The following is a 15,559-nucleotide window of genomic DNA, read 5'->3' as shown; positions in this document are numbered from 1 at the left end:
TAATGAACTTGTTCCTGCCTAAAATTAATACATGATGTTAGCTAACTGCGTGATTTGTATTATCTTAGAACTGTACATTTCTGAAATATGGACATTACATTACAGTGGTGTGCGGTAGTGTTTTAAAGGTGCCCTAGATTCAAAAATTGAATTTATCTTGGCATTGTTAAATAACAACAGTTCAGTACATGGGAAAAGACATACAGTGAGTCTTAAACTCCATTGTTTCCTCCTTCTTATATAAATATAATTTGTTTAAAAGACCTCTGAAGAACAGGCGAATCTCAACATAACACCGACTGTTACGTAACAATCGGGGTGTACGCCCCCAATATTTGCATATGCCAGCCCATGTTCCCAACATTATGAAAGGCATTAGACAAGGGCAGAATGTCTGGATGTGCACAGCTGAATCAACAGACTAGGTAAGCAAGAAAGGACAATATCAAAAAATGGCAGATGGAGCAATAATAACTGAAAGATAAAAAAAAGATATTGACCCCAAACTTTTAAATGTTTTCCATTTTTGCCAGCAGCATATATTGCAAATGTTTCATCATATTATAGTAGATGTTTTACCAGTGTCTGTGTTTGTTTTTGCCAGTCAAGCAACTATACAATTCAGATGAATGGAAATGCAAACGCATGCTTTTACTTGAAATTATAAATTTCCATGCATTGATGTCACAAATTAAGGGGAAAAAAGTGCTTTGAAATAAGTATCTCAAAATAGTTTCATAGTTAGTTTGAAAGTTTGTCATGGTTACTGCTAAAGCAGCCTTTTTTAAATGGGTCATCATTTAATCTTAATTTCTTAAGTTAACATAAAGGCACCCAAAAGAAAAGGATAGTTGATCTAAAAATGAACATTCTGTCTTAATTTACTAATGTTGTTCCAAACATGTATTTATTAATACATGTTTGGAACAACATACAAGTATATCCAAAACAGATTTGATTACCAATGTTCTTTTGTGTTCCACAGAAGAAAGTCATACAGGTTTGGAATAACAAAGAGGGGTGAATAAATTATAACAGAATGTTAATTTTCAACTATCCTTTCACTTTAACTACAAACCCTTAACTTGGCTAAATATATCTTAAAGCTCATTAAGGGTCATTATGTCTTATGTTTAGAATAATGCTAGGAGATTATGTTTAAATGCAACATTGTCTTTATAGTTAAATTATTTTTGTCCAGGCATGCAGAGTACATACCGTCTGCTCATTAAAACAGTGTGGAGACATGACTGAGATAAGCCATGGACTTCAAAAAAGCCCTAGATCCTGGAATTATACCTACAGAAGAAACAGAGATAAGAGCATAAAATACATTAAATATCTAATCTGCTCATGCCTGGAATTTGTCTTAATAGGCCTTTATTATTGTGACTGGATCTGGAAGTGAAGTTCTACAGGAACTTCTTGGAAGTGTTGTTTTACAATAGACAGTGATGAGTGCAGTATGTGTTAACTTAAAAAGGTTTTCTTTGCAACAGTGGACAGGATATCTCCCAATGTTCTGTTCACTAACAGAATGTTAACACTAGGTGGTAGTATTATACACCAGAGCACATACTCGCTTACTTATGGTTTGATTCAAGGCAGATCCTCAATCCTGGCTTGACTGTCCACCAGATCTGTCTGCATAGAAGTGTTACTCTAGTGGAACTTTTAATGTGCATTTCTTTGGTTACAGCTTCCCATGTACATGACACAATGTTCCAGCTACACACTGTCTGCTCAGAAACCACTTCCTCTGAAGTCAGGGGCCAAGGAAAAACTAAGGGCCTCCAGGATGGAGACAGGAGAGGAGCTGATTAGCTGATGGTTTTATGGAATACACACAAAAGGAATAAGGTGTGTAACATAGGATATGGAAAATAATAGCTAAACCTCAAAGTATTAAAGGGATATTTTTCCGCAAATATATGGAAACAAATATTGAAACATTTTTTAAAAATCTCTTAATTTGTGTTCCACAGAAGAAGGTCATACAGCTTTGTAACAACATGAGGGTGAGTAAATGATGACAAAAGTGTAATTTTTGGGTGAAATTGCCATTTAAATGGGTCCCATGTGAAAAAAAGAAGTACACTTAAGTATATTTTTAGGCCCAGTTTCACAGACAAGGCTTAGATTAAGCCAGGATTAGACCTGAGTTCAATTATGACATTTAAGTAGCTTTTTATAAAATGCCTTAGAGAAAAAAAACATTACTGGTGTGCATCTTGAGACAAAACAATGGCACTGGCAGATAGTTGACTAAAAAGGGGTGTTAAAACCCCTTCCCATTTTATGCTGTCAGCAATGGCACCACATGGAAGAGAAATGTCACAAGACCTGAGAAAGAAAAGCATTTCTTTACACCAGAAAGGTAAAGGCTACAAGAAGATGGAACTTCAATCATCTCACAGAGACGTCCAGGTCGTCCACCTAAGTTAAAACTCAACAGGAGCGTCTTCTGATGAGAAGGGTTGAAGAAAATCGGCATGCAAGTTCACTGCAGTTATTTAAAGAAGTACAAAGCCAATCTGGGGTGATGATTTCCCGTGACACAATACGGCGTACACCGCAGAGGAACGGCATGCATGGGTGCCGTCCACGAAAGAAGCCTCTCCTAAAGATCAGGCACAAAAAGCCCGTCTAGAGTTTGCCAGGGCCCATGCTGACAAAGATGAAGACTACTGGGACTCTATAGTCTGGAGTGATGAGACCAAGATAAATGTTTTTGGAACTGATGGCTTCAAAACTGTATGGTGTCGCAAAGGTAAGGAATACAAATGCATGGTGCCTACAGTGAAACATGGTGGTGGCCGTGTCCTTATGTGGGGCTGCATGAGTGCTGCTGGTGTCGGGGAGCTGCATTTCATTGATGGCATCATGAATTCACAGATGTACTGCTCTGTACTGAAAGAGAAGATGCTACCATCACTCCGTGCCCTTGGTCGTCGTGCACTTTTCCAACATGACAACGATCCTAAACACACATCTAAGGCCACTGTTGGATTTCTGAAGAAGAACAGGGTGAAAGTGATTCAATCGAACACCTATAGTGAATTCTGAAGAGACAAGTTGAGCATCACTCTCTATCCAGCATCCAGTCTCTAAAAGAGGTCATCCTTGAAGAATGGAAAAAGATAGATGTTGCAAAATGTCGCCAACTTGTTCATTCCATGCCTAGAAGTCTTGGTGCTGTCATTAAAAATCATGGAGGCCATACAAACTACTAGATGCAGTAGTTTTTGTTGTGGGGTGTACTCATTTTTGCATCACCCTATTTTGAGTAAAACTGAAATATGTGCAATCTATATATATATATATATATATACAGTGTTGGTTAGAATTATTGGCACCATTGTTTATTTTTGCTAATTTTATGAATTAAAGATCAAAAGGATAAACAATGCAGATTTATTTTTACAGTCTTTCATATTTACCAAGGGTGCCAATAATTCTGACCACCACTGTATATAGTTATAAGAATTTAAAAAAATAATTTATGCATTCTGTAAAAATGTACCTGGGGTAGGGGGGCATCTTGCACCAGAGGTGGGGTAAGATGGTCTTTTTGAATATTTTTACATGTTCCTATTTATTTCCCTTAATAACACATTGGCCGATGCATCATCATTCTACACATATAGCCTACTAAACTCACATTTAAATATGTTAAAATATTTAAAAGTAAATGCACATTGTTCTTTAGGGTGGCATCTTCCTCCATCTTCCCCTATACTTAAAATGTATTAACTTTAATATTGAATAACCCATTACAATTAAAATTATAATCCAGTGCTGTACATGTGCTTGTTGTTGTATGGTAGAATGTAGTACAGTGGGTACGGAAAGTATTCAGACCCCCTTAAATTTTTCACTCTTTGTTATATCATTTAAATTCATTTTTTTCCCTCATTAATGTACACAGCACCCCATATTGACAGAAAAACACAGAATTGTTGACATTTTTGCAAATTTATTAAAAAAGAAAAACTGAAATATCACATGGACCTAAGTATTCAGACCCTTTGCTCAGTATTCAGGAGAAGCACCCTTTTGATCTAATACAGTCTTTATTGGGAAAGATGCAACAAGTTTTTCACACCTGGATTTGGGGATCCTTTGCCATTCCTCCTTGCAGATCCTCTCCAGTTCTGTCAGGTTGGATGGTAAACGTTGGTGGACAGCCATTTTTAGGTCTCTCCAGAGATGCTCAATTGGGTTTAAGTCAGGGCTGTGGCTGGGCCATTCAAGAACAGTCACGGAGTTGTTGTGAAGCCACATTATTTTAGCTCTGTGCTTAGGGTCATTGTCTTGTTGGAAGGTAAACCTTCGACCCAGTCTGAGGCCCTGAGCACTCTGGAGAAGGTTTTTGTCCAGTATATCCCTGTACTTGGCCGCATTCATCTTTCCCTCGACTGCAACCAGTCGTCCTGCCCCTGGGGCTGAAAAACACCCCCACAGCATGATGCTGCCACCACCATGCTTCACTGTTGGGACTGTATTGGACAGGTGATGAGCAGTACCTGGTTTTCTCCACACATACCGCTTAGAATTAAGGCCAAAAAGTTCTATCTTGGTCTCATCAGACCAGAGAATCTTATTTCTCACCATCTTGGAGTCCTTCTGGCGGGCTTTCATGTGTCTTGCACTGAGGAGAGGCTTCCGTCGGGCCACTCTGCCATAAAGCCCTGACTGTTGGAGGGCTGCAGTGATGGTTGACTTTCTACAACTTTCTCCCATCTCCCAACTGCATCTCTGGAGCTCAGCCACAGTGATCTTTGGGTTCTTCTTTATCTCTCTCTCCAAGGCTCTTCTCCCCCGATAGCTCAGTTTGGCCGGACGGCCAGCTCTAGGAAGGGTTCTGGTTGTCCCAAACGTCTTCCATTTAAGGATTATGGAGGCCACTGTGCTCTTAGGAACCTTAAGTGCAGCAGAATTTTTTTGTAACCTTGGCCAGATCTGTGCCTTGCCACAATTCTGTCTCTGAGCTCTTCAGGCAGTTCCTTTGACCTCATGATTCTCATTTGCTCTGACATGCACTGTGAGCTGTAAGGTCTTATATAGACAGGTGTGTGGCTTTCCTAATCAAGTCCAATCATAATCAAACACAGCTGGACTCAAATGAAGGTGTAGAACCATCTCAAGGATTATCAGAAGAAATGGACAGCACCTGAGTTAAATATATGAGTGTCACAGCAAAGGGTCTGAATACTTAGGACCATGTGATATTTCAGTTTTTCTTTTTTAATAAATCTGCAAAAATGTCAACAATTCTGTGGTTTTCTGTCAATATGGGGTGCTGTTTGTACATTAATGAGGAAAAAAAATTAATTTAAATGATTTTAGCAAATGGCTGCAATGTAACAAAGAGTGAAAAATTTAAGGGGGTCTGAATACTTTCCGTACCCACTGTATGTGTAGTATGTTTGTTAACATATCAAAATAAGTGTACTTCTTTAAAGCACCACAAAGTATTGTTGAAACATAATGATTTAAGGTGTACTTTAAAGTAATTTTTTTTTTTTTTTTGACACTATTACAAAATGCACTTTTTAAAGGTATACTTTTAAATATAAGAAACAGTCATGAAACTGTGCTCTCTTTAAGTACAATTAAGTGGCCTTTTACTTCATTATTATATTATCTGAAAGTACAGTTTTTAATTTACTTTTTATTTACAAATTAAGATTTGACGTACACTACATGTGCCACAAGTTGATATGTTATAAGCACAGTTGAGCTTGACTTTTAGATAATAATAATATATTTAGCTGTAGTCTTCTTTAGAAGGTTTTATTCTCAGCTATATAATTTTACCTATAGTGTCCATAGATTTGTCTCTTTAAAACATGACAAGTTGAAGGAAACCATGTGACTCCACCCCCACATCCACCGTAACACTCTCTGCATGTTTCCTAAGAGTGATACATTAAGGTTTGCATTGCACACGTGGCATTTTCCCCTCATAAAGATATTAGCCTGTTAACCCCCTCACATCATTACAGGCTTACTCTGGTGAGTTACTGCTGCTGCTCCAGTCCAGAGGGTTAACTGGCTGTCTGGAAATAGAGCCATGTCACTAGCTGATGACTTTATCAAGTTTTAAACATCATGTAACATTCTCATAAAAAATTATAAGATTTTGCACACCATATTTGACTGATTTACTGCATGTATGTGAAAGTAGAAGCAAAAGACAATTTATAGATGTAGTTTTTAGATCAATAATTGCAGAAGGAATCATATAAATAATATAGAAATAAATGTGAGCGCAAGCTATCCTGTTATGTATCCCTCAGTGTATCCTTAATAAAGAATATAATAAACTATCTACCGTTTCTTCTATAGAAAAATATTTACAATAATTGGAAGAATAACTTTACAGAGAAATAACAATATGACACACGAGAGCTAAATTATCTCTTTTTGGATGTATTCATTGGGTTAAGTTTGCTGTGGTAGTATAAAATATAGATGATTTTTATGAATACGCTGTTCATATTTCAAAATGTTAATGCTTTTAAATGCGATAGTAAATTGTAATCGTTTAGGGCTGCACTGAACTCAGTGGTCACAAATGCTTTGATGTGGTCAGGGATACATTTATCTATGCATTGATGTTTGGTTAAGCTCTTTGTATGCTTGGCTGATCCAGTGCCAGGTACTTTGCGTGTACATAGGTCAGCGCTTTCATGTGTCTGTGTGTCTTTTGTGGAACTGACAATCCAAAGAACAATATGTGTGTGTGTGTGGTCTGTCTGCTACCTTACCTCTGAAGCACAACGAGGCTTTATCCATGAGTCCAGTGGTCTTGCTTCAATTATAGTAGTACTGTGAGCTGCTTACACTTCTCACAGAGGTGCATGGCACTTGGACTGCAAAGCCTTGACACACCAGAGATTAGAATGAAAGAAGAGGAAAAAAATTTCAGGTCTCAAGCTGTCAAAGCATGATGATCCTTGTGTATGTATGGAAAAGATGCAGGATTTCAGTGTCTGGAGTACTTGTGCCAAGCACAAATAAAAACCAGAGAAAATTGGAAAATCTCCTGAGTTATTCGGTTTATTAAAAAACATCAGTTTAAAAATTAAAATGAATGAATTTAATATTTTGTATAAATAAATAAAATAAAATTACATTGCCTGTTGTGCTAAGTCCAATGCAAGGTTTTGTCAAAACTGTAAAAAGGATGTGACAATTATAAAGGCATTGTGTTTTCAATCTTATGGCTGTCAGGAAATACATCCTGAACAGGTATTAAGTGAATCCAGACAATCCCTTTATTCCAGGTACACAGCAGACACAAGGAAAACACACAAGGTGGGGGAAAAAAAGTCTCTTACTCTTACAGGTTACTCAGGGAGAAGATGACGATGCAGGCTGACGGGACACACACCTCAGTAATGTGGCAGTGGAGCAGGTGAGTAACAGAGATAGAAGTCCACAGGGAAACACAAGGAGAAAACGCAAGGATACAATTCTTGGAAATAGTCGCTGGAGAGCTGGAATCGTTTGAAGATCATTGTGAGAGTCTTTCCTTGTTCAAGGCCAGGCATCAACTGAACTGAGATGTGTGCTTACATGCGGTGCTTGATGGAGGTAAATGATGTGCATGGTTAATACTCTGGTGACTGAGATTGCTGGGTGATGGAGGTGAGAGCCTGACAAACCTGTGACACTACCCCCCCGACCATGGTCCACTCAAGCGGATCGAGGACCCCGACGTCGCAGTGGCCCACTAGGAATCCAAGGTGCAGGATGTTGAGGATGCTGTTGATTGATTGAATATGGTTAGCAAAGCAGGATTCAGAATGTCATCACAAGGTACTCAGGACCTCTCCTCAGGGCCGTAACCCTCCCAGTCCACCAGATACTCCAGGCGGCCACCAAGGCTTCCGGAATCCAAGATCTCCTTCACTGCGTAGATGGGCTCCTTGTAGGGATGTGACAGTGAGAAAACAGTACAATGACAAACTCGCTTATATTAAAGATAAAATGTTTATTAACAAAACGAATAAGAATACACCATGCTAGACCTAATATAAAATAACAAATACACTAACTTATAAACGTTCATATAAAAAACTAAAAAAAATCAAACCATGGAAACTGTGGAACTAAATAAATAAGGAATGGAACGTTTAAGTTCTTCAGTCAAGAGCAGTAAGTAATTCTCTCTCTTACTTTTGTTCTTTGATTATCATTGATGACACTTTTAGATGACACATGTCCATTTTCTCATCTTTACGTTCATTTAAGACTTAATTTAACTTATTTAAGACTGCTCTCATGAGGACACTTGACAAAATGGACATTTTGGCATAATTTGTGAGTATAATGCTTTGTTCAAGCATGCAAGAGAACTCGATACTGGTGTGCATTGTTTGTGAGTCACATAGGCAGGACATTCACAGACAGCGCATTCTCTTTTGTCTTGTTACGCTTAAATGTTTTAAAAGCATTTGCTTGAATAAGAGCTTGATCAAATAACGCAGAAAAACAGATACTGCGTTAATTGCGTTAAATATTTTTAATGTGTTAAACTGAAAAAAATTGCCTCGGTGCTGCGGTGGGCAAGTGATGAAACCGGTGTTGTGACTGAACACCGATAACACCAGTAGCACGGACTACCGTAACAAGCCTAGCTACTCGTCAATGATCAGTGGTACGGGAGATTTGTCACTGGGACCAGGCTCTGTGAAGGGAACAGAAACAGGTGGATGGTGAGGTTTCAGAATGGAGACGTGGAATGTGGTGTGAATCCTGTAGTGTGCTGGGAGTTTGAGCTTAGGCATCGAGGAACGGGCAGCGGAAGGAGCTTCCCAGGTGGCAAAAAACAGGGAACTTTGGAGGTCACACACTGTTGGCAGTCCTGGTTGAAACACCAGATGTCATTGGACATGCCAGGCCACCAGTAACGATATTGAAGGAGCAAGAGTGTTTGTGCGGTCCCCGGGTGCCCAAAGAGGTAATGTGCTGATTCGATTAGGGCATCCGGTGTACCCTTGGGACATATGTGCGGTCTGGAGGGCATCCCGGCAGAGCAGGGTCAGTGTTGGAGGACTCAGAGGACCACTGGCTCTGGTTCTTCCACAGAGTCAGAGGGAGCTTGATGGCGGGTCAATCTGCTCTGGTGTTTTCAGATCCTGGTTGATAGGAGATATTGAATTGGAAACAAGTGAAGAAAAAGGCCCATCTGGCTTGAGTTCAATCTCTTGGCTTCTCTGAGGAATTGAAGGTTTTTGTGGTCTGTGAGGATAGTGAATGGATGACGGGCTCCCTCTACACACTGCATCCACTCCTCCAGGGTGAGCTTGATGACCAGTAACTCCCGGTTACAGATGTAATTATTCTGCTCTGCCAGGGATGGTTTCCTGGAAGAGAAGGCACATGGAAGAAGAGTTTCGATGACTTCTGCTTCTGTGACAGGACCGCACCTACTCCTGAGGTGGAAGTGTGATAGACTTCTGATGGAAGCTGCATTTCTCTGCTTTAAGGAACAGATGGTATTCACGGAGCTGCTGGAGGACCTCCAAAACGTGGCGGCGATGTTCAGCCTGGCATATGTAACTCTGCTTTAGAGCCTCTTCAATATACTCCTCCATGGCCTTCTGTTCGGGAATGGAGAAAGGATAAACAGGGCACCAGCTGACCTGGCTCCAGGTCGATGACACAGTCCCCTGGTCGGTGTGGTGGTAGTTTGGAGGCTCATTTCATTCAAGAGACATCTGCATAACAGGCTGGAATATCAACAGATTGTTGAGCACTGGACTTTCAATGGAGGTAGTATTAACAGGAATTACCAAAGGTTGCTTAGGAGATGGTTGTGGAATTCGAGGGAAACAGCCAGGGAAGAAGGATGAGCCCCATTCCAGAACGTCCAAGGGTTGTCCATGAAAGCACATTCTGATGTTTCATCACCGTAGGATGAACACCGGTGGTGGATTCCTCCAGAACCAGGGATGTGAAGCCTTCCTCATGCAAGCAGCCCACTCGAAGCATGATAAGTTTCACTTGATATCTCACACATCCTCAAATCAGGGATCTTCCAGTCACTAATTGTACTTTGTACAACGTCTCAGTTGGAGTCTTTTAGAGTTGGAGCTGCCTGCAGAGGTTTCTGGAAATTAAACTGCCAGCTGACCCGGAGTTGATGAGGGCAGTAACTGAAATTACAAAACCAAGAGCAATCCATGTTACAATAGTAGTAAAAGGGGCTTAATGTTAATAATTCACTCGTAACTAAACTGACCATATGGCATGGAAGATGAATGGTATAAGCAGCAATGAAATGCCACTTGACCCACAATATAAACGCATGTTCTGTGTCAGCCAGTGGAGTCTTTCAGTGGAGAACTTTTGCATATTATCCACCTGCATGGGTTTTGGTTCTGCAGTGTGTTCCTTCTGGCTGGCGATGTTGAAGGGAGGACTGCAATGTAGGGTCTTCCTCGAGACAATTTTGCATTCTTTGGGCTACACGAATGTTGGATGAATTTCTCGAGTCCCGCATAGATTATCCACATAGATAGAGAGTTGAAGACGCAGCGCTGTATTGAGCCATGACAGTAAGTGGTGAGAAGTGCTTGTTCATTCCATTCACTGGATCCAACAAGGTTTCTGAACGCTGGTGTGACCATGGGACTGGCGACATGGACAGGTGAAGGAGAGGGATCAGAGGAAGTGATGGTGTCGCTATGTGCCCAGCAAGTTCGCAGTGTTTCAGCGGATTCTTTGATTGGACTAGGCCGGTCTGGATTCATCTTTCGCCGTTGGTCTGGCCTTCTGTCAGGAAATACACACTGACACACTGAACAGGTATTAAGTAAATCCATATAATCACTTTACTGCTGGCACACATCCAACAGGTGAGTAGCAATGTATGTGTACAATGACCAGGGATGATATGATGAAAATCACAGTCTCTTTCAGGCTGATGGGGCACACACCTCAGTATTGTGGTGCTGGAGCAGGTGAGTAACACAGGTAGAAGTCCACAGGGGAAGACGGGGAAACACAAGGAAAAAACACAGGGATACACTTCTTGGAAATAGTCGCTGGAGAACTGGAATCGTTGGAAGTCTTTCCTTGTTCAAGGCCAGACACCGACTGGACTGAGGTGTGTGCGTATATGTGGTGCTTGATGAGGTGAGTGATTGATTGGTGATGGGTGTGCATGGTTAATACTCTGGTGACTGAGATCGCTGGGTTGTGGAGATGAGAGAGACTGGCAAACCTGTGACAATGGCATTGTTTTCCATATTGCTGTTTAATTTTAAAGAATCTTTTTGTAAGGGGACTACATACATGTGTATATATATATATATATATATATATATATATATATATATATATATATATATATATATATATATATGTGTATATATATATATATATATATATATATATATAATATGTATATATATATATATATATATATATATATATATATATATGTAAACATTTATGAAATCATTAAGGGACAGAGATGTTGAACCAAGAACACTTTTTTTTTTCCCTTCATTACATCTGTGGAAAAATATTACACGTATGTTGGGAAAATGCCCATATGTGGACATTATGGTACATTTCATAAATGTTTTAGACAATATAAATATACTTTCAGATGCCTCTCTAAACAGCTCCTGTTCTAGTATTCTTAAAAAATGTCACAGGAAGTTTCAAGAATTGCTAAGTTTGTGATTCTCTCACTAGGGCAGACGGATTGAAAAGAATCAAAAATTATGTTCTGCTTGACTTTTGTTCTGCTTGATAATGCTATTTGTGTCCTTATATGCCAGACTATATACTTTGAGATATAGATCACCTGTATTTGATACATGCATTGTGGGATTTTTTCATTCTTTCCATGGGGTGGTGCTTCTATGCCTCTGGGAAAATCTTTACCTCTAATTCACCAAGCAGTATGTAAAATCAGCCATCTGAAAATCTGAGCTGGTATTTCCAGCTGAACACTCGCTTCAGGTCCCCAGCTGTTTGGCCAGATCCAAACCTAGACGTCCAGCTATATTTCAGTACTCTTTGTAAAGATGCCCATGCGATTTTTCCAGACCTTTTTGAAAGACTTAGGAAGTGAGTCATACCCATTTGTAGAGCAATTATGTGTTTATTTTCACTTCTGTTCATAGCATATTTGCAATTTCTGTGGTGTCTGTGCCTCAGGTCCATGAAACTGATACTGTTGAGTGCTTAATCCCTGGCTTGTTCATTCCTGACAAATGACTTGCAATGAAATCACAACTTTCTGGGTGTGATTATCATACAAGCTGATGAAGCAAAAAGTGAAAATCTATTTTAAGGGATTAAGTCACATTAGGAAAAAAAATGAGATTGTTATTTTCCATTTTATAGTTTCCTTAAATGGCAATTGCATTCGAAGTTTAAAAATGTGGACATGCCCACGTTATGGATAATGCCTTGTTACTGTAAGTGGTCACTCTAGGATCAAAAGGCAAAATTTCTCTGAAGTCTGTCCAGCAACCCCTGACCTGGCCAAACATCAGAGAAGCAAACGGTAAATAGGGAAGTGCTCACTGTTTACTTCCCATCTTCTCAAATTGCTCTCTTTTGAGATTCTCGTGAGAAAATTTGCCTTTGTTTTTATAGTATATTGGATTATTTCAGTTACAGTGTTTATGGGAATGAGAAGATGTGTTTTTAGGGTTATTATAGTTTTAAATATTTAATTATTATAGTTTTGAAATTTAAATGTATGTATATATATCTAAAACTAAAATGAATTTATGAGTCATGAAAATGTATTTTAGTTTTATTTTTTCCAGTTTGTTTGATTAATTTATATTTTAGTTAACAGAAATGTTCTCATTTATTTTTCTTTTCATAGTTTCATTTAATGTTTATAGCATTTAGAGCACCAGGGATGATAAGGATCTCAATGTTTCCACTTGCTACTGATTTAAATGTCTTTTAAATGACTGTATTGCTAGGAAATAAGAGGACAACAAAAACATTTATATGAGAAAGAAATGACTCTGCATTACTGCTGCAAAAATCTTCTCAGCCACAAAAAGTATTATGCTTTCTCCTGCTAATATGTCATCATATGGCATGCATTTACAGGGCCTGCTCACAGGGGCTCAGTTCGGCGCTTAAGCGGTCAACCCTGAAATAAATAATTACGTATAAGGCTCCTCAAACCTAATAATTACATGCTGGAAATGACGGAGCTTTGGGTTTTCCATGGTGATGCAGGAGAAAAAAAATATACGATTTTCCCCTCTCTTACATTTTTCCATTCCGTTTCATATGTAGTGATGCGGAAGCTCTATGAAACAGGAGCATTTCTATTAAGCAGGCATGCACAAGGCATCGGGTGATTTTAGACCACATTATGAGCTAATTGGTCAATGTTGAAATAACTGCCTGTGTTCGAGCGGCCGATGAAGGGCTGACTCAAGCGAGAACAAACCAAGGCCAAAGCTCAGGCACAGAAGTCATTACTTTTGCAGCTTAAAGGTTATGAAGGACAGTTTCTGTCCACAGATTCCTTGTTTTGCTGGAGATGATAGTGGGGAATGTTAGTCTAGTGGTTTAAAGTGTACCCTGAGTTTACCTGCATGTATAATTTTTGAGGTGACGTGGTTGTAAATTGCAAGGTTAAACGGAGCTGTATTGTCCCTGGTCGGTTTCTGGTTGTGTGTCTCCATGTCTATGCATTTGTTTGCATGTTTGAGTACTTTGTGCGTGTACATGTGTGTGTTACGTGGTGCAAATCATGTGGTTATTCCTGCTGTGGTCTGTGGTTTCAGTTTCCACATATCCCGATGTTGCTACTGGCTCTGAGCGCCAGTCAGCTCAGCTGCCAGATATCTGGAAAAGTAAGAATGACTCACTGCTCAGGCTAGACCATTTGCTTGCTTGCTTTCAGTATTTATATTAAAGGCCTCTGCCATCTTTCACATTATATGAGCATTTCTATTGGTACACTATTGCCTTGCTTACAATTAAACTGCTCTCCATTCTTACAGCAGTATTATATGTGTATAACCACATCATGTGCAATAATAAAACCAGTGAGGACTGAGAGAGTTAAAGGGTCTTGGCACATGGAAACATGGAGGCGTTCCATCAGAAATATTGAGATTTTATGACACTTTTGACAATTTGGTGCTCCTTGAGTAAAACAGACCTCCATGGTGGCAAGAGTGTAGCTAATTGTCAGTGCTGTGTTACAGCAAATTATAGCTCTCATAGCTTACAGTATATGTTTGCACTTTGGCAGGTTTCATTGTAAAAAAATGGTAACACTATCTCAATCTGTAACTATTTTACATTTTCGCAAATTGCTGGTAAATTCATACAGTCTCATTTGTACGTTTTCATACTATCTTACACCCCACTGAGGGTTAGGTTTTGTCCTCAAAGTTGATGTGTTAGAAGCAGGAAAAATGGGCACGTGTAAGGATTTGAGTGAGTTTGACAAGGGCCAAATTGTGATGGCTAGACGACTGGGTCAGAGCATCTCCAAAACTGCAGCTCTTGTGAGGTGTTCCCGGTCTGCAGTGGTCAGTATCTACTAAAAGTGGTTTAAGGAAGGAACGGTGGTGAACCGACAGGGTCATGGGTGGCCAAGGCACATTGATGCACGTAGGGAGCGAAGGCTGAGGGAAATTGCTCAAGAAGTCAATGCTGGTTCTGATAGAAAGGTGTTTGTTTGTTGTGTATGGAGCAGCATAGCCGCAGACCAATCAGGGTGCCCATGCTGACCCCTGTCCACCGCCGAAAGCGCCAACAGTGGACACGTGAGCATCAGAACTGGACCACAGAGCAATGGAAGAAGGTGGCCTGGTCTGATGAATCACGTTTTCTTTTACATCACGGGATGGCCGAGTACGTGTGTTGCTTACCTGGGTAACACATGGCACCAGGATGCACTGTAGGAAGAAGGCAAGCCGGCAGAGGCAGTGTGATGCTTTGGGCAATGTTCTGCTGGGAAACCTTGGGTCCTGCCATCCATGTGGATGTTACTTTGACATGTACCAGCTACCTAAGCATTGTTGCAGACCAAGGAAATGGTATTCCCTGGTGGCTGTGGCCTCTTTCAGCAGGCTAATGCGTCCTGCCACTAAGTGAAAATGGTTCAGGAATGGTTTGAGGAGCTTAACAATGAGTTTGAAGTGTTGACCTGGCCTCCAACTTTCCCAGATCTCAATCTAATCGAGCATCTGTGGGATGTGCTGAACAAACAACTCCAGATCCATGGATGCCCCACCTCACAACTTACAGGAATTTAAGGATCTGCTACTAACATCTTGGTGCCAGATACCACAGCACACCTTCAGGGGTCTAATGGAGACCATGCCATGGCAGCAAAAGTGGGACTAACACAATATTATGAAGGTGGTCATAATGTTATGCCTGATTGGTGTGTGTTTGTGTGTGTGTATATATATATATATATATATATATATATATATATATATATATATATATATATATATATATATATATATATATATATATATATATATATAATATTTACAACTCTAAATTCACTTTTAATCCTGCAGGTGCA

The 15,559-nt window shown here is 39.7% G+C and overlaps 1 protein-coding gene across 1 annotated transcript in view; it reads left to right on the top strand.

The window, feature by feature from the left end:
- Nucleotides 1–15,559, top strand: part of itga11a (integrin, alpha 11a) — a 107,514-nt gene that overhangs the window by 27,782 nt on the left and 64,173 nt on the right. Inside the window, exons 2-3 of the mRNA XM_048184459.1 lie at nucleotides 1,700–1,860; nucleotides 1,986–2,018. The gene's annotated coding sequence lies outside the window, so the exon portion shown is untranslated. The remainder of the gene's footprint in view (nucleotides 1–1,699; nucleotides 1,861–1,985; nucleotides 2,019–15,559) is intronic.

Source organism: Megalobrama amblycephala, linkage group LG3, assembly GCF_018812025.1.
Source record: "Megalobrama amblycephala isolate DHTTF-2021 linkage group LG3, ASM1881202v1, whole genome shotgun sequence".
NCBI lineage: Eukaryota > Metazoa > Chordata > Actinopteri > Cypriniformes > Xenocyprididae > Megalobrama > Megalobrama amblycephala.
This window is presented reverse-complemented; position numbering and strand designations above follow the sequence as displayed.